This window comes from Thermobia domestica, chromosome 10 (assembly GCF_964235325.1).
Source record: "Thermobia domestica chromosome 10, izTheDome1.hap1.1, whole genome shotgun sequence".
NCBI lineage: Eukaryota > Metazoa > Arthropoda > Insecta > Zygentoma > Lepismatidae > Thermobia > Thermobia domestica.
The window spans coordinates 70,955,182-70,969,608 of NC_137463.1; the positions used below are offsets into that span (position 1 = coordinate 70,955,182).

The following is a 14,427-nucleotide window of genomic DNA, read 5'->3' on the forward strand; positions in this document are numbered from 1 at the left end:
ATGATATTTGATAATGTTTCACACACTAATATTGGAAAATAGATTTATAAATGTGAAATATGCCTAATAGCACTCTTGTCTTATAATAGCATTACTCAAACCTTCAAGTCCAAGTCTGTAAGTTTCCACTAGTTTGCATTTATATGGCTGCAGACCTAACCAAGGCTATAGTACACTTGCTATACATTATTCGGCGTAAGCTCTAAACTGCGATAAACAAAGCCACGTAAAGCTAAATCTCGCTGATTTGCTGTTGTCCTACCGACGCTTGTACTCCTCCGCAAAATAGTTCATGTGATTGCGTTATTACTTTTACTATGAAGCTTCATATAAAACTGCTATATTATTATAAATGACAAAAATATAATACGGATTATCTAATAATACTGCAATCGAGTGTGGCTAATGAAACAATAGAAATAAATAGTAAGCATGCGCAGTGATTATGGCGCCAACTCAACTGTGGACGGGTGTTCTGCTTTTAAAGTCTGAAAGATGACTGGCATGAATCGCGGTTCCGCGAGTGTTGTGGTGAAACACCAACAAGGCAAACCTTTACTCACTAAGCAACAATTGTTTAGGAGCGAAATTCAAATACTTAAAAAAAATCTTTCGTGTCTCTTTTTCTTTCTTTCCTGCTGCTGCTGTAAGTATCTGGACAACACGAAACAGTATTGTGTAATTAGATCCTCAAAGTGGGGAGTGGGAGTGATACATCACTAGCCAATCGTATTTGTGACAAGCGGAAGGATACAAATATTTTGTTTATCGGAGTTTAGAGCTTACGCTGAACAATGTATAGTTCCTCAATTGCAAGCTTGTTTCAGACGTGACAATAATACATAGTATAAGGTTAGTCTTAACATTCTTTCGCATTGACACATCTGTCAAGTATGACTTGAAATAAAGGATTTCTAAGGTTAACCCGATCAAGGAAAATTAAGGATTTACTGTAGACGTACTTGCTTACTAGGAAATTTCAGCAAAAGGGAAGAAAATATTCTGCAGAACAAGGATAACTTATGCTTTAGAAACACTCATTAAAGATGAATATAAAGAAGTAAAAAGGAATATTGATAAATTCCGTATCTGCAGAAACAAGAGCTTGCTACAGGATGCTGTTCTGTGTAAAGTTAATCTATTACAATTATTATTCTGCCAACAGACCTTTCTACCAACATTTAGAAGTATAGTTTTCCTATTTTGTAGTGCCCCTTTTATTTATGATCATAGTGTAATTAGCTTAAAAATTAAATGGACTTTCTACAGCTGCTGAAACAAGAGTTCGCTACAATATACTATTTTGTGTAAAGTTAATCGTATCACCATGATTATTAACTCGTTTCCTAACTATAGGTATAATTTCGCTATTTTGCAAAATCTCATTTTGTCTATATTTATATACAATGATCTATTACCCATTAGCTTAAAATTAAATTAGTTTATCTCATTACTCTCTTAAGTTACATTTACATAATTTCCTTGATTTCTTCTTTGCCGGCTACATGGTTGAAGGCTCTAGATGACTACGTTAGTGGTAGCAAATACCCGTCTGTCGCGGGGTCATGTACGTTATGTTTCCATTCACTATTCATTTCTTTAACATCCTAAATTTTTCGTCCTCCCTTTAGCGTTAGAGATACCCATTATCTTCCTTACCATTTTTTCACGTGTTTTAAAGTTCTTCTAGAAGTTCAAGAAAAATATAAAAGAGCAATTTCTCTGCGTAGATTTCTTGTAAGTACAGAAGATTACTCAGTAAAGGTAGACAATATTTCACAGATGGTCTATGTTCACTGGTTCTATCCCAGCTCGCGCCATGTGGATTTTGTGGTGGACAAACACCGTGCTCGTGGGTTTTCTTGGGGTTATTACGTTTCCTCCCACTTTCTTCATTCCACCATTTCATTCATTTCTCATAATCATCGTCTCCTTTAGCCTAGCCTAGCCGGCATAACCGTAGGACGTAAAACTGAAAGATTTCATTTCCATTTCGGTCTATTTTTATGATCAGTACATGTGTTGGAACAGGTCACGGGTCACTTGGGTCGGACTTTTATCCAGGTTATTTGGGTGTGGATTTAGCTCCTCAGACCCGGTCTGACCCAGTGACTCGGAAGTAGCTAAAATGTTAGTTGTGCAGCATTTTCGCAGAATTTCATAGTGTATTAATGATGTATCATTTGTTTAATTCTCGGCGTCTCTCTATACTGAGAAATAATTCAGTGGTTTTTGAATGTAGATTATGCAAAAAAAAATTAACAAAACACTGTTTGGTTCAGCGACATCTCTTATATTCTAAACGACAAGTTTTATAGCTTCACTTAATTTAACTTCGACAATCTTTTATAAGAAGAATATGTAGTTTATCTTTTTTTATTATTCTGACGTCTTAATACCCTATGTCTTGTAGTTATCTTTCAGTGCAATGCTTTAAAATTCAAAAGGCGCATATACTCATTGAGAAAGAAAATTATTGAATTAGTAAGAAGACAGGAGAGATAGGAAAGAGTCATGTTTGTTAGAATTACATCAACAGGCTAACACATACTTCGCATGTATGTGAAGATGATTCATCGTTTCCAGGTTCCTTCTAATCATGAGTCCGTCAGGGTCAGACCAAGTCACTCCTGGTCATAAGTCTCCCTGATGCAGATCGGTTCACTTCTGGTTATGAGTCTATCTGGGTCAGATCGGGTCACTCCTGGTCATAAGTCTCTCTTAGGCAGATCGGGTCGGTCCTAGTCATGGGTTTGTATGGTTCTGACTGGGTCACTCCTATTTATAAGTCTTTCTGAGGCAGATCTGGTCATACCTGGTCATGAATTTGTCTGGGTCATCGAGTCTGATGAGTCATGGGTCTGCCTCTGGTTCTTCGGGGTCACAAAGTTTCTGACTAATTCCGTCACTAGTCAGTATATCAACTAAGTCCATGATATAATTGTTTGACTAGGTATACTTTCACAAAACGAAAAATGTTGGTAATATAAATTATTTCAGTAAGTAACTACAGTATTTTCTACGTACTAAATCATTACGAACAGAAGCTATAGAATTATTATTTAGTTTGGTGAAATATTTTGAAACACGTTAAAAATAGAACTGGACTGGTGCTTTTAAGGGCATAATTATAAAACTCAACAATTAGCAGTGTCGCGTGTACACTACATGAAGGAGTTTGATTTGTATTACGAGATATTTTCTTAATTATTATTTAAACTAGAAGTAGGATTTATACCACTTCTGGCTTTAGTAGAGAAATTAGAGCAGATATGAGTATATTCTAGGGACTAATTGTGTTCCCGCGTGGCGTAGTCGCTAACGTTCTCGCCTTTGGTGCGAGCTGTCCCGGGTTCGGTTACCGGTGGAGCCACTCGGTCGAAAAAGTGTAACAGCTTTTTTAGACCAGCTATCTTGAGTGAGTTTTTTCCTGGATTTCCCTCACGCACACCAGGCAAATGCCGGGATGGTACCTCACGCAGAGGTACGAGGCCACTTCCTTCCTTTCTCCATCCTTTCTTCTTTCCGTTTCTCCGGATAGTGTGCTCGCTGAGGGACGTCATCCCTCAAATACGTTACGAGCTAAATGACCTTAGATGCCGACAGCCCAGAAATCTAATTCCTAATTCCATGGACTAATTACAAAAACCGCTTCTCGCTATCTATTATCTCAACTCTACAGTGATCAACGCTAAACGAGGAATTTGTTGATTTGCTGTCACCTCCGATGTTAACAGAGAGCTTAGAGTGAAAATGGAACATATTCTTGGGACGCGTAATCAACTACAGAAAACTGCTCCTTGCTATCTGCTGCCGTTTTTACTCAACGTTAAAACCAGAAGTATTTGGTTTCAGACATGTCCGATTTGAATATTTAATTATTTTCGGTTACGTGAACTCAACCTGAAAGAAACTCATATCTTTTAAGATGATGAAGTTTATGCAATATACCTGTATCATACTTGAGTTAAATAAATAAGTGAGTTAAATAAATAAATAAATAAGGAAGACGCGTTGTTTCTGTCAACATCAGTGAAATATATAGATAAAAAAAGAGCAATGCCGTTGGCTCTGCATTTGTCAATGTCAGCAAAATAAAAAATAAATAACTCAGGGTAACGCTTTCGGCGCTGCCCCTGACAATATGAGTATAATAAAGAAATCATGAATAGGAACTCCTTCGGCGTTGCCCCTGTCAGTATCTCGATCAGCTGGCATTTTCTCTCTTGTCTAAACTCGAGCTTAAATGTTATTGAAACTGTCACCAATGAGCTTAGCAATCCTGAAAACTGTGGATTCGACAATAATATCGGTCATTTTGGACATGTCACCTGTTTATTTCAAGAATGAGATAACTCAAAAATCGCCCTTATTGATTTACGGGCAGAAAATGAAAGCTTATCTTGATGTCTATCTCTGGTTAAAAAAAAATCACAAATGTGCTTCTAAAACTGGGTTTTAGAGAGCACTTGTGTCGTTCTTGCCCCAAGTCGTCTTCACCACGTTTCAAAACTTTCAAACGCTTCTCCTGAAAAGTTAGGAATTTTGAGTTATGTAACTCTTGAAATACTAAACAGACGATGTTATTTTTCAGCTCCTCCCTTCCGCCACAACCTTCCATGACGTTGAGAGCTAAAGTTAGACTTAAACGTCATCGGAATTGCTACTATTCATCACAAGGACCATGATAACTATGAATTTAGCACCAACATCCGGCATCCTGTGTATATATCATTTCCCTTAACACATATATTTTGACCCTCCCCCGTGCCGAAATTCAAATAATAATAATAATAATAATAATAATAATAATAATAATAATAATAATAAATGTTCCTTAGGCCATTAGATCCTATGAAACCGAAATTGGTGGCCCTAGGTTATTCGTTTCTATGTCAAAAGTTGATGACAGACAGACACATTATTTTGTTATTTTTAAAGATTTTTATATAAAGTTAATAGAATAAAATATAGTTTAATTATATATATTTCTGAGTAATATAAACTCTATAATTTCTGAGTAATAGAATAAAATAGTATACTTTAATTATATATATATTTTTAAATAGTTTTCTTCCTATTAAAAAATATATGAGAGTTACTTGAATAAAGCTTGTTCAATTAAGGTAATTAAATTTAACGAGACACAAATATCTCTGATGGGTTTTCTAGTTATTCTAAACTCTCCAGAACTGAGTTTTCATTTGTAACAAAATTTCCCATTTCCTTTTTTCCTAACTCGTAAAAATAGCCTTAGGGCGTAACTACTTGCTGTGTGTTAGGGTGAATCTATTTGTTTCTCTCTCTCTCTCTCTCTCTCTCTCTCTCTCTTTCTGTCTCTGTGTGTGTGTGTGTGTAAGAAAAAAGCGAGAGAGAGAGAAACCCAAAGCAAGAAGAAAAACAAGAACTTACAAAATAGTTCTGAAACCTTGCGGCAGGTGGCACTGGCGTTGCATGCAATGACCACAAGAAAATGATGGTAGGTAGGTACTAGCAGCAGCAGCAATAGAGTGGTGGAAGAAAACTCCAATCCTGTGAAATATGGTGGTCGTTCCCGACAAGGTAAGGTGCTACTTAGGTAACGATCCCAACGCATTCTGGTGGGAAAAACGAAGAATGTGGTGAAAAGATGCGAGAGAGGGGTTACAGAAGGAGTGTGTGCAAGGGCAAGAGGCAGTGGGAGTTATATAAGGATTGTAGGGTGGGTGGGAAGTGAAGTGAGAGAGAGGAATTTCTGAAGAAGGGGAGAGAGAAATGTTGCAAACACGATGAGAATTTCGTGCTGCACGAGAATCACCCATCCACCTACACACACCAACACCACTATTAGACTAGAAATTTCATAGAAAGATGAAAAACAGATGACGAACGCCAAGCTCAGCACAGGAATAGACAAATGACTGTTCTCTAGAGTAGTGCGTGGAAGAAGAAGACAGCAGATGGGATTGGAATACGAGGCCCTTGAAGAAGGAAGCTCAAAAATGTTTTGAAGCATTTGTCTTTTCTTTTTCTGTTCTAGCTTTTATTCTGTGAACTAAAATTAGTTCGTATCGCGTGTTTTGTACGTTTTTTTTTCACTCTTTCTTTCCAAAATTACTATTTTTACCTTTGGTCTCTTCCTGATAATAGCAATTAACTCAATTTCTATTCTGTGCGTTATCATTAACAACTCCTCCAAACGTTTTAGAATTCATATTCAACTCTTTATTTATACCTTGTTATTATTAAAGCAAAATGTAAGATTAGATATATCTTTAAGAATCGTGCCTATTCGTAAATTTAGAGAATCTTAGAAGATAAATAAGTTTCTATTGTAATTGCTGCAATGATTTAGAATTTCTTATTCTAATGAAGCTATGCTGACACAATTGAAGAGAGATTTTTATTTCAAAATTCATCCTTTTACACCTATGGCGCTAACCTTAGAGCCTTAATTTAATTTTCTCTAATATATTTACTCATGAGTACAAGATATATATATATCTATATATTTTGTAAAATTCTGGGCTAAGTAATTACTTATCAAATACACATAAGTACCTTGTTCTTTTCCCATATATATATATATATATATATATATATATATATATATATATATATATATATATATATATATATATATATATGTGTGTGTGTGTGTGTGTGTGTATTGTCTGAAGCATTGAATAATATTTTACATAGAAATACAGGAATATATTTTTAGTTTTAGTATTTAGCATCATTTCAGAATTTAACGGGAGACCCACGTTCAATTCCAGGCGAGAGTTCATGTGGTTTGGATTCCACGTTAAGCTATAGGTCCATATTTCATATAAACTCGCTGCTGGAAGGGACGCTAAACTAAAAATCAAATCAAATAAAGACTGTCCATCGATAAGAGTAGAGTACAATTTAATAATTTTAAAAAATTATGTATTTCTCAAATTCAGGGGGGCAATAGCTCCTCCTCCCATCTCAAATTACATCCATGGTTTCGATTGCTTTGGATGAATCATAGAATTTTTTTAACCTAAAATATAGAAACAGTATTTGAGTAATAGCTTTAAGATTTGAATCGTACCGTATGTCCGGGGAGACCGTATTAGAATTATTTACAGTAATGAGCTTACGGTTAATTGTCCAAGGAATTCGTATGTGCTCTATCATGTTGAATACACAGCTGAATGCATTTGTGATTTTTTTCAACACTGCAGGTGAGAGAATATTTTTTGGCAATGTGGTCCATAGAACATTTTGACTAATGTCAGTGATCTCCGATTCAAAAAGAAAAAAGTTTAAGAAAGGTTGGGCTAAATATTGACATAAAACGTAAGTAGAAGAGAATTTTGAGCGTAACAATTTATATTCTAAAAATTGTGACTAAATCATTATAAAATATTGACATAAAATGTAGAGATACGCGACTACTAGAATTGCAGTTCATATTCTAGCTGTATTGAAAGCCGTAGATAGAGATTTCGGCACCCGGGGCGAAGTAGAATTCGGTGCCCGTATACTCATCTCACCAACATTTTCCTTGTGTGTGTGTGTGTGTGTGTGTTAAGGTATGAGAGAAGCAGCTTTTTTTTTTGTTATGCTACGCTGAATTTTTATCAAGCTGCCTGTAGAGACTACTGCAATAGCTATAAGTGATCATTATGTATTCTTTCAAAAATAAGAGCAATTTTCAAGTGTTTTTTTTAAATTAAACTTGACAAAACTATCTTTGATTGTATACAAATCCACTCGGAGAATAGTTATGAACGGTACAACTATTTAAGACGTTTCACACTATCGATAAGAAATGAAATTTTTACACATTAGAAACTATGTATTTTTAGAATGTTCGAAATAGAGAACAGCATTATTTTCCAGTAACAATTGTAAACTTTTGAAATTTTACTCTGTATGTGATCATACAAATAGCATTTTAATTTCGATTCTTTTACGGGAAAAAAATTGTAAAAATATTTAAAGTAATAAGTAAAAACCTGTTGTGACTGTTGTTATTCAAACGTCTGGATTGCGAGCGGAGGAATGTAACGCTCCTGTCCCCCCGGGCAAGAACCGGAGAGAATTCAGAATAAAAATAAAATATAAATAAATTAATCCTGAGCTCCGCCCAGTAATCCCCTAGAAGACGGAACTAGTGATGAAGGATCTCAACGCTTCTATCTATTCAAGTTGGTTACTACTCATATGAAATCATCCAATACTTCTCTTAAGAAAAACTATATATATACATATTCAAATATATAAGAAATAACGAGACAAATTTCAATCTTGAATAACAATTTATTTCAATAGTGGGAAGTGTATATGTACCAAAACGTTTGAATGATGCATATACACCATATAGACCAACAACAATAAATAATTAATAAAAAATTATATATATATGAATATCCGTGCTCATTTAAGACATCAATGCTGAAATCTGACTATAAATATATATATATATGTATCTTATTTTCTATAAAAATCTGAATAATGAATTTAATATTTCATAAAGGAACGATTCTATTCTCTCTTAATTGACTCTAATTTGAATTTAAATTGTAATTTCATTCGACTTTCAAACTATCAAAGTCCAAGCTCTGAGTCAAATTCTAATACAACGCTATATTTCTGTAATCACAAAATAATTTAATCAGTCTTAGTTTAATAAAAATTAATTTCAATGCTCAAAATCTTTCAAAACTAATTCAGAATTTTTTTTTCTTAAGGCTTCTCCAATCGAACAATTCTCAATCCATGCAATAATCCGTGTATATAACTCGGACACCCTATACATAGGAATCATCAAGAACTCATTGTATAATAAGTCACAATTATTTCTATAATTTAATTGACTCTCAATTTCATTCTTTAATTAAAAAAAATATATATAAAGAGATTGCCAATGTATATTTCAATTAAAACTGAGGAAACTCAATCGGTCGAAATATTTCCTCTTATTAATATAAATCATATAAATAAACAATATAATGAACAATACATCAAGAGAAGTATTGGATCAGGGTCGTCGAATTATTTCAAAAATAAATCCAATCAGATTATCAAAAAAAAATTGTAATGATAATGTAAATAAAAATATTTGATTGTACAAAATCCGAACTCGAAAGAATAATTAGAATCATGAACAAAAATAATCCAAAGTAGGAATCCAATAAAAAAAAAATATAGAATGAAAATGTGGGAGGAGGAAAAAACTAAATTTCGATTTTTCAAGGTCCGAATTCGAAAGAATGAGGATCGGGAACAAAAATCCAAAGTAGGAATCCAATTAAAAAAAAAATATAGAATGAAAATGTGGGAGGAGGAAAAAACTAAATTTTCGATTTTTCAAGGTCCGAATTCGAAAGAATGAGGATCGGGAACAAAAAAATCCAAAGTAGGAATCCAATAAAAAAAATATCTATAGAATAAAAATGTGGGAGGAGAACAAGTCAACAAAAAGCAAAATGGTAAAAATGTTGTAGTCAAGGCGGAGCAGAACAACGATCTATCCAACAATCTTTCACACACACAAAGACGGACGTAATACTCACTATTAACCAGTACAAAAATGTTCACTCACCTTATAAAAAATTACTTATTGTCACCCTTTACCTCCTCTTTACTGCTTAGCCAAATCCGTAAGTTGTTGTCTGACTTCATTCAACATTCACACGAATCGAGAAAATTGTTTGAATGCCTTATAACAACTATAATCTTTTTTGGGGGGGGCTGCACACGTAGCTCAAGAGCCCAAGAAGGATTAGCTCTAAAAGATCCTAGCAATTTAGTTGACCAAAGGAACCACTAGATCATAAAGGACCAACGTCTTATTTTTCAAGTTACAATAATCCAAATTGGCTTTTAATAAAGCGCCAAAGCATGCAATCACTGAGCTATGATGCGAACCTTCAAAGAAATAATATTTGACGTTATCTACTGTTATCCAATCGGCCTCTGAACAATTTTTTTGTCAATGTTACATAGCATACATCTTTCGCAAAGAATGCTCCATTCACCCACATTCGCATGCTACCAAAAAAACCAAGGTGAACAAAAGATAGTTCTTTAAAGAAAAATATTTGCCGATTATTCACAATTCTATTACTGTTTATAGATAACTTAATCATAGATTTAGGCTCAGTTTACTTTCCTTATTAATCCAAGGATGTTACCACCAAACCACTACTGATTCGGGAACGTGAGCTATAATATTTATAAGATAGCGGCCAAAAATATCTACTGTCTCATTAAGTCAGATCTTATTGTCATAGATAAATCTTATGATTGTTCCTCTGAACAATACAGGAACTAGCATGCTACTACTGCACTTCCCTTATTTTTTATTAGTCACCTTTAAAGGAAAATACCAGCAACACTTAGTCCAACTGGCCAACTACACATATTAAAAGGCACTATAACTCTGTTCTATTAGGCTTATTAGGAATAAGCATTCAATCATCAACTCACTAGTAGTACATTCTTGTACAATAAAATACTGACTATAAGTTCCGTTACCAATAACTTGATTAATATAATAAGTTATCTTTCCCATTTGAGGCATAACCTCTTAGAACTTTCTTAGTTCTTTCTTTGGAAAAAGTTACGGAATTCGTGCCTTTAAAAAAAATCCTTTAACCATATTTTCAAAAGAGAAAAAAAATAATAATATGAGTTTCGGCATTCAAACTAATTTTACTCGATACTCACTTGCTCCACTATACAGTCATTCTCTACGACGAAGAACAAGGCTGGACACAACAACTCCACCAGGAACAGACAGAACGGAGAACCTTCTCACGTTACGAAACAAAACGTTAAGACAAGCAACCAGCTGGCGTATCGAGGAGGAAGACTTGGAGGGGAGGGAACCGCGCTAATAGCGACTCACGAGAACTACCGAATTGAGTCATACATTGGCACTCTTCATTTTTTACTTTTTTTTTTTTTTTAAAACACCTCTTTAAAAGGATAAATATTAACCATTTTTCTTTTTCCTTATAAAACGATTAGAAGACTCTTTCAACATTTCTTTCATTTACATATTATCCAAATACTGACAATCTTATTTTACATTTCTTTCTTCCTTTTTTATTTTTATTTCTTTATATTGTAATGAAGCATCCGGGAATGGGAGTTACATCAACGACCGCAGGATGGTTTCTTTACAGGAAGCAAGACATTTTTTCACCGAATCTGTTTCTTTGCAAACTGACAACAATATTGATTTAATACGGTGCTAATAATTTTACGGGTGCCCCGTCGTTTACTCTTTTCCAACACTTTTTCTTTCTTCTTGCTCGTTTGGCGCCCTCTTGCTGTCAGCGCCCGGAGCGACGGCCCCCTCCTAGCTACGGCTCTGGTTGTATCAACTGAAACGTTAAAAATATTGAAATCAAATAATAAAGATATGCATGATGTCAGTTCTATTAAACTTATCTTAATTTTGTTAGATCAAGCATTGAAACGTATTCACACAAACTACAGATACATTTCACTAACATCTATCATTATATAGTAGATATGTTTATCATAAACTACACAGGGAGATCTATAAATATACAAACTTGGGCTTTGATTTGCTGGTAGTATCCATTTGTTTGTTTATATAAGAACAACACTAACACAATATTGTATATAATGTTTCTAAAATGTAATGATGAAAAGTAAAGTTTCTCTATACTGTTATGTACAAACAAAACAATATTATTTAGCTCTTCTACCTAACTCCTCATCACACCACACACATATACACAGGTAGCCGGGAGCATGCATATATGTACGAGCGATATATAGAAAGCAAATAGACATATTCACACACACACATGCAGACAAAAAGGCTACACAAAAGCGTTTCTACATCCACAAAACTACAAAACACACAAAAGGCTGAGAACAATGGCGACTTTCAAAACTCAAAACACAAACAACATAAAACATACATTCATTATCATATGGTACTTTTTTTTTGTCAGAATTAAAACACATCAAACACCAAGAGAAAAGGCAAAGGTAAATGCCATGTTTATTTTTTGTTTCTCATTTCTGTTTGCAGAAAAAAATCCGCATTTATAGAAATGGAAAATAGAACGATTGATGGCTTGAATGATATAGAAATAGCAATTGTAGCGAGTTTTTTTTTTCTTTCTCTCTCTCTTAAACTTGTTCGTTTTCAATTGAGTAAAACAGAGAAATTGTGATTCAAATGTAAGTTCGATATATATATTGAGATGAATATCGTATTTTGTTTCCATTTTTGTAATTTAATGTACGAAACTTTTTTAAATTAAAAAAAAAAGCCTAGAAGAATTTCTGATTTGAATTCATACATACAGCTTACAGCGTATTTTTTTGCCCTCCATTTGTCTGATAATTGAATATTCCGTTCTTTTGTTTTACAGCATATTAGTAATGTATGTATGTTCATCACACACTCAAACACATGCTCATATATATATATATATATATATATATATATATATATATATATATATATATATATATATATATATATATATATATATATATATTTGGGTGGTCCTAATTTTTCAGCTTCAGAGTTTTTTTTTTTTGTTTTTTTTAAGTCTCGCTTATTAGAAATGTTCTATATAAGAACAAGTTTTCCATGACAAAATGAATATCTCAGTTGAATAATATTGAGTGATGCCCAAAGGCACCTCAAGTTTTCAATACATTTACAATACAGGATGATTTTTTTAAAAAACTCATGGATTTCATTTGGGTCTAGAATTTCTAACTGAAGTCCGATTATCATTCGGTTTGTGGCAAATAATCAAGGAATGATGACATATTTATTGGAACTATGTTTATTGGTTTAAATTCATCCCGGGTAATGTTGACCACACCTTAAGTGCATTATATTTTACGTTTCCAAACACAGGGAGTTCAGGATGCAACTACCATTTCAACCAGAGCATCTAGCGGAAAGTACAGAGTCTAGAGCTAGTCGATGACTATCTTAAGAATAATAAGATGTGTTATCATGTTCGGATGTTTACAGCAATGGCACTAATACCAGTAGAATATATCTCTGATCATCATAGACTGCCAAACTGGACAAAAAAAAATCGAAGCTTTCAACGATTGCTTTACGGAATAATGGCTGGAAAATCCAAACCTTTCTAAGGTAAGCTGGAATTGTTACAGTTAGAAGCATCGAGCAAGTAAATGCCGTAGAAGCTGGCATAACCGCTTAAAGAAAAGAATGTCCATAGCCTCTCTGCACATTTTTAACCTTGTGAAAATGCTGAAGGAAGATGCTATATTTAATTTTAATGTTTGCAGAAGAATGGAAATACAGAGCATTCCTCGAAGAAAGAAAGAAAACATTAATCTATATAAGACTTGTTGATAGGATACAGTTAATACTTCATCATCTGAGAGAACATGGTGATCTGAAGAACTATGTCAGAAGCTTGAGCTTTTTTTACATAAATTTCAGTATTAACAGCAGAATTTTATTTCGGATTTATATTTATCTTCATGGACGACTTACAGTTTGTACATAATACAGAGGACAATGTTCTAATGGGAGCGGCCTAGGAGTATGAATCAAATGTGATTGATGTTACAGTCATTACTTCACTTCATGGTTCTGAACGCATAAATTCTACTCTATAATATGTTGCCTCTATAGAAAGTCTGCTGTGGGATATTAGAAACGAGTTAGAAATAGCAGAAGGGCTATATGATATCAACTTTGAGCTTCGTAAGTTAACATATATGCTTGTTTTATAGTTGACATTATGTAACTTGGCCTATTCTTTAGATCTTTTGAAGTATTATACGTACATAAGCACATTTATTAAGTATGTAGGGGCAAAAATGGCTCAGTGATAAGGCATTCACCTCTGATGCTTGGGTCTCTGGTTAGATTCCAGCTCAGTTGAAGTGGACTTTTGGTGCACAAACACCATGTGCGTGAGTTTTCTCGGATTCTTCTGTTTCCTCCCACTTTCTTCAAAACATATTTTAAATTCATTATCATCATCTTCTTCATACACCGCATAAAAGTGGGACGTAAAACACAAATATTTCATCTCATTATTTGTAAAGTATATAAAATCCAGTTCTTCAATCACGTAGCATAACAAAAATCAGAACATTGTGTAACAGAAGGTGATATTAAAAACTCCGTTAAAAGAGAATATGCAACTATTCAATTTACTAAGCTATTGTCATATTAATGATGTTTTGTGTTCAATCGTTTGGAGCTTAATGTTCTGTTTCAGTTCTAATGAGACATGTCTCGTCTCAAAGGCGAAAACACTTACCACTAATTCCAAGGGATTAAAAATAGAGGTTTCTGGCAACCCTTCCTTTTAATCCAGGTGTGTGTGTGTAAATCTTCACGATAATGAGATCTGATAAGATCGGTATGCAAACACTGTGGCAAAATCGTGGCAAACAACACTAAAATCGAGTCATGGC

General features: G+C 33.9%; 1 protein-coding gene across 1 annotated transcript in view; it reads left to right on the forward strand.

The window, feature by feature from the left end:
* LOC145662487 (protein sax-3-like) overlaps positions 1-14,427 on the forward strand; it is a 609,885-nt gene that overhangs the window by 388,985 nt on the left and 206,473 nt on the right. The window lies entirely within an intron of this gene.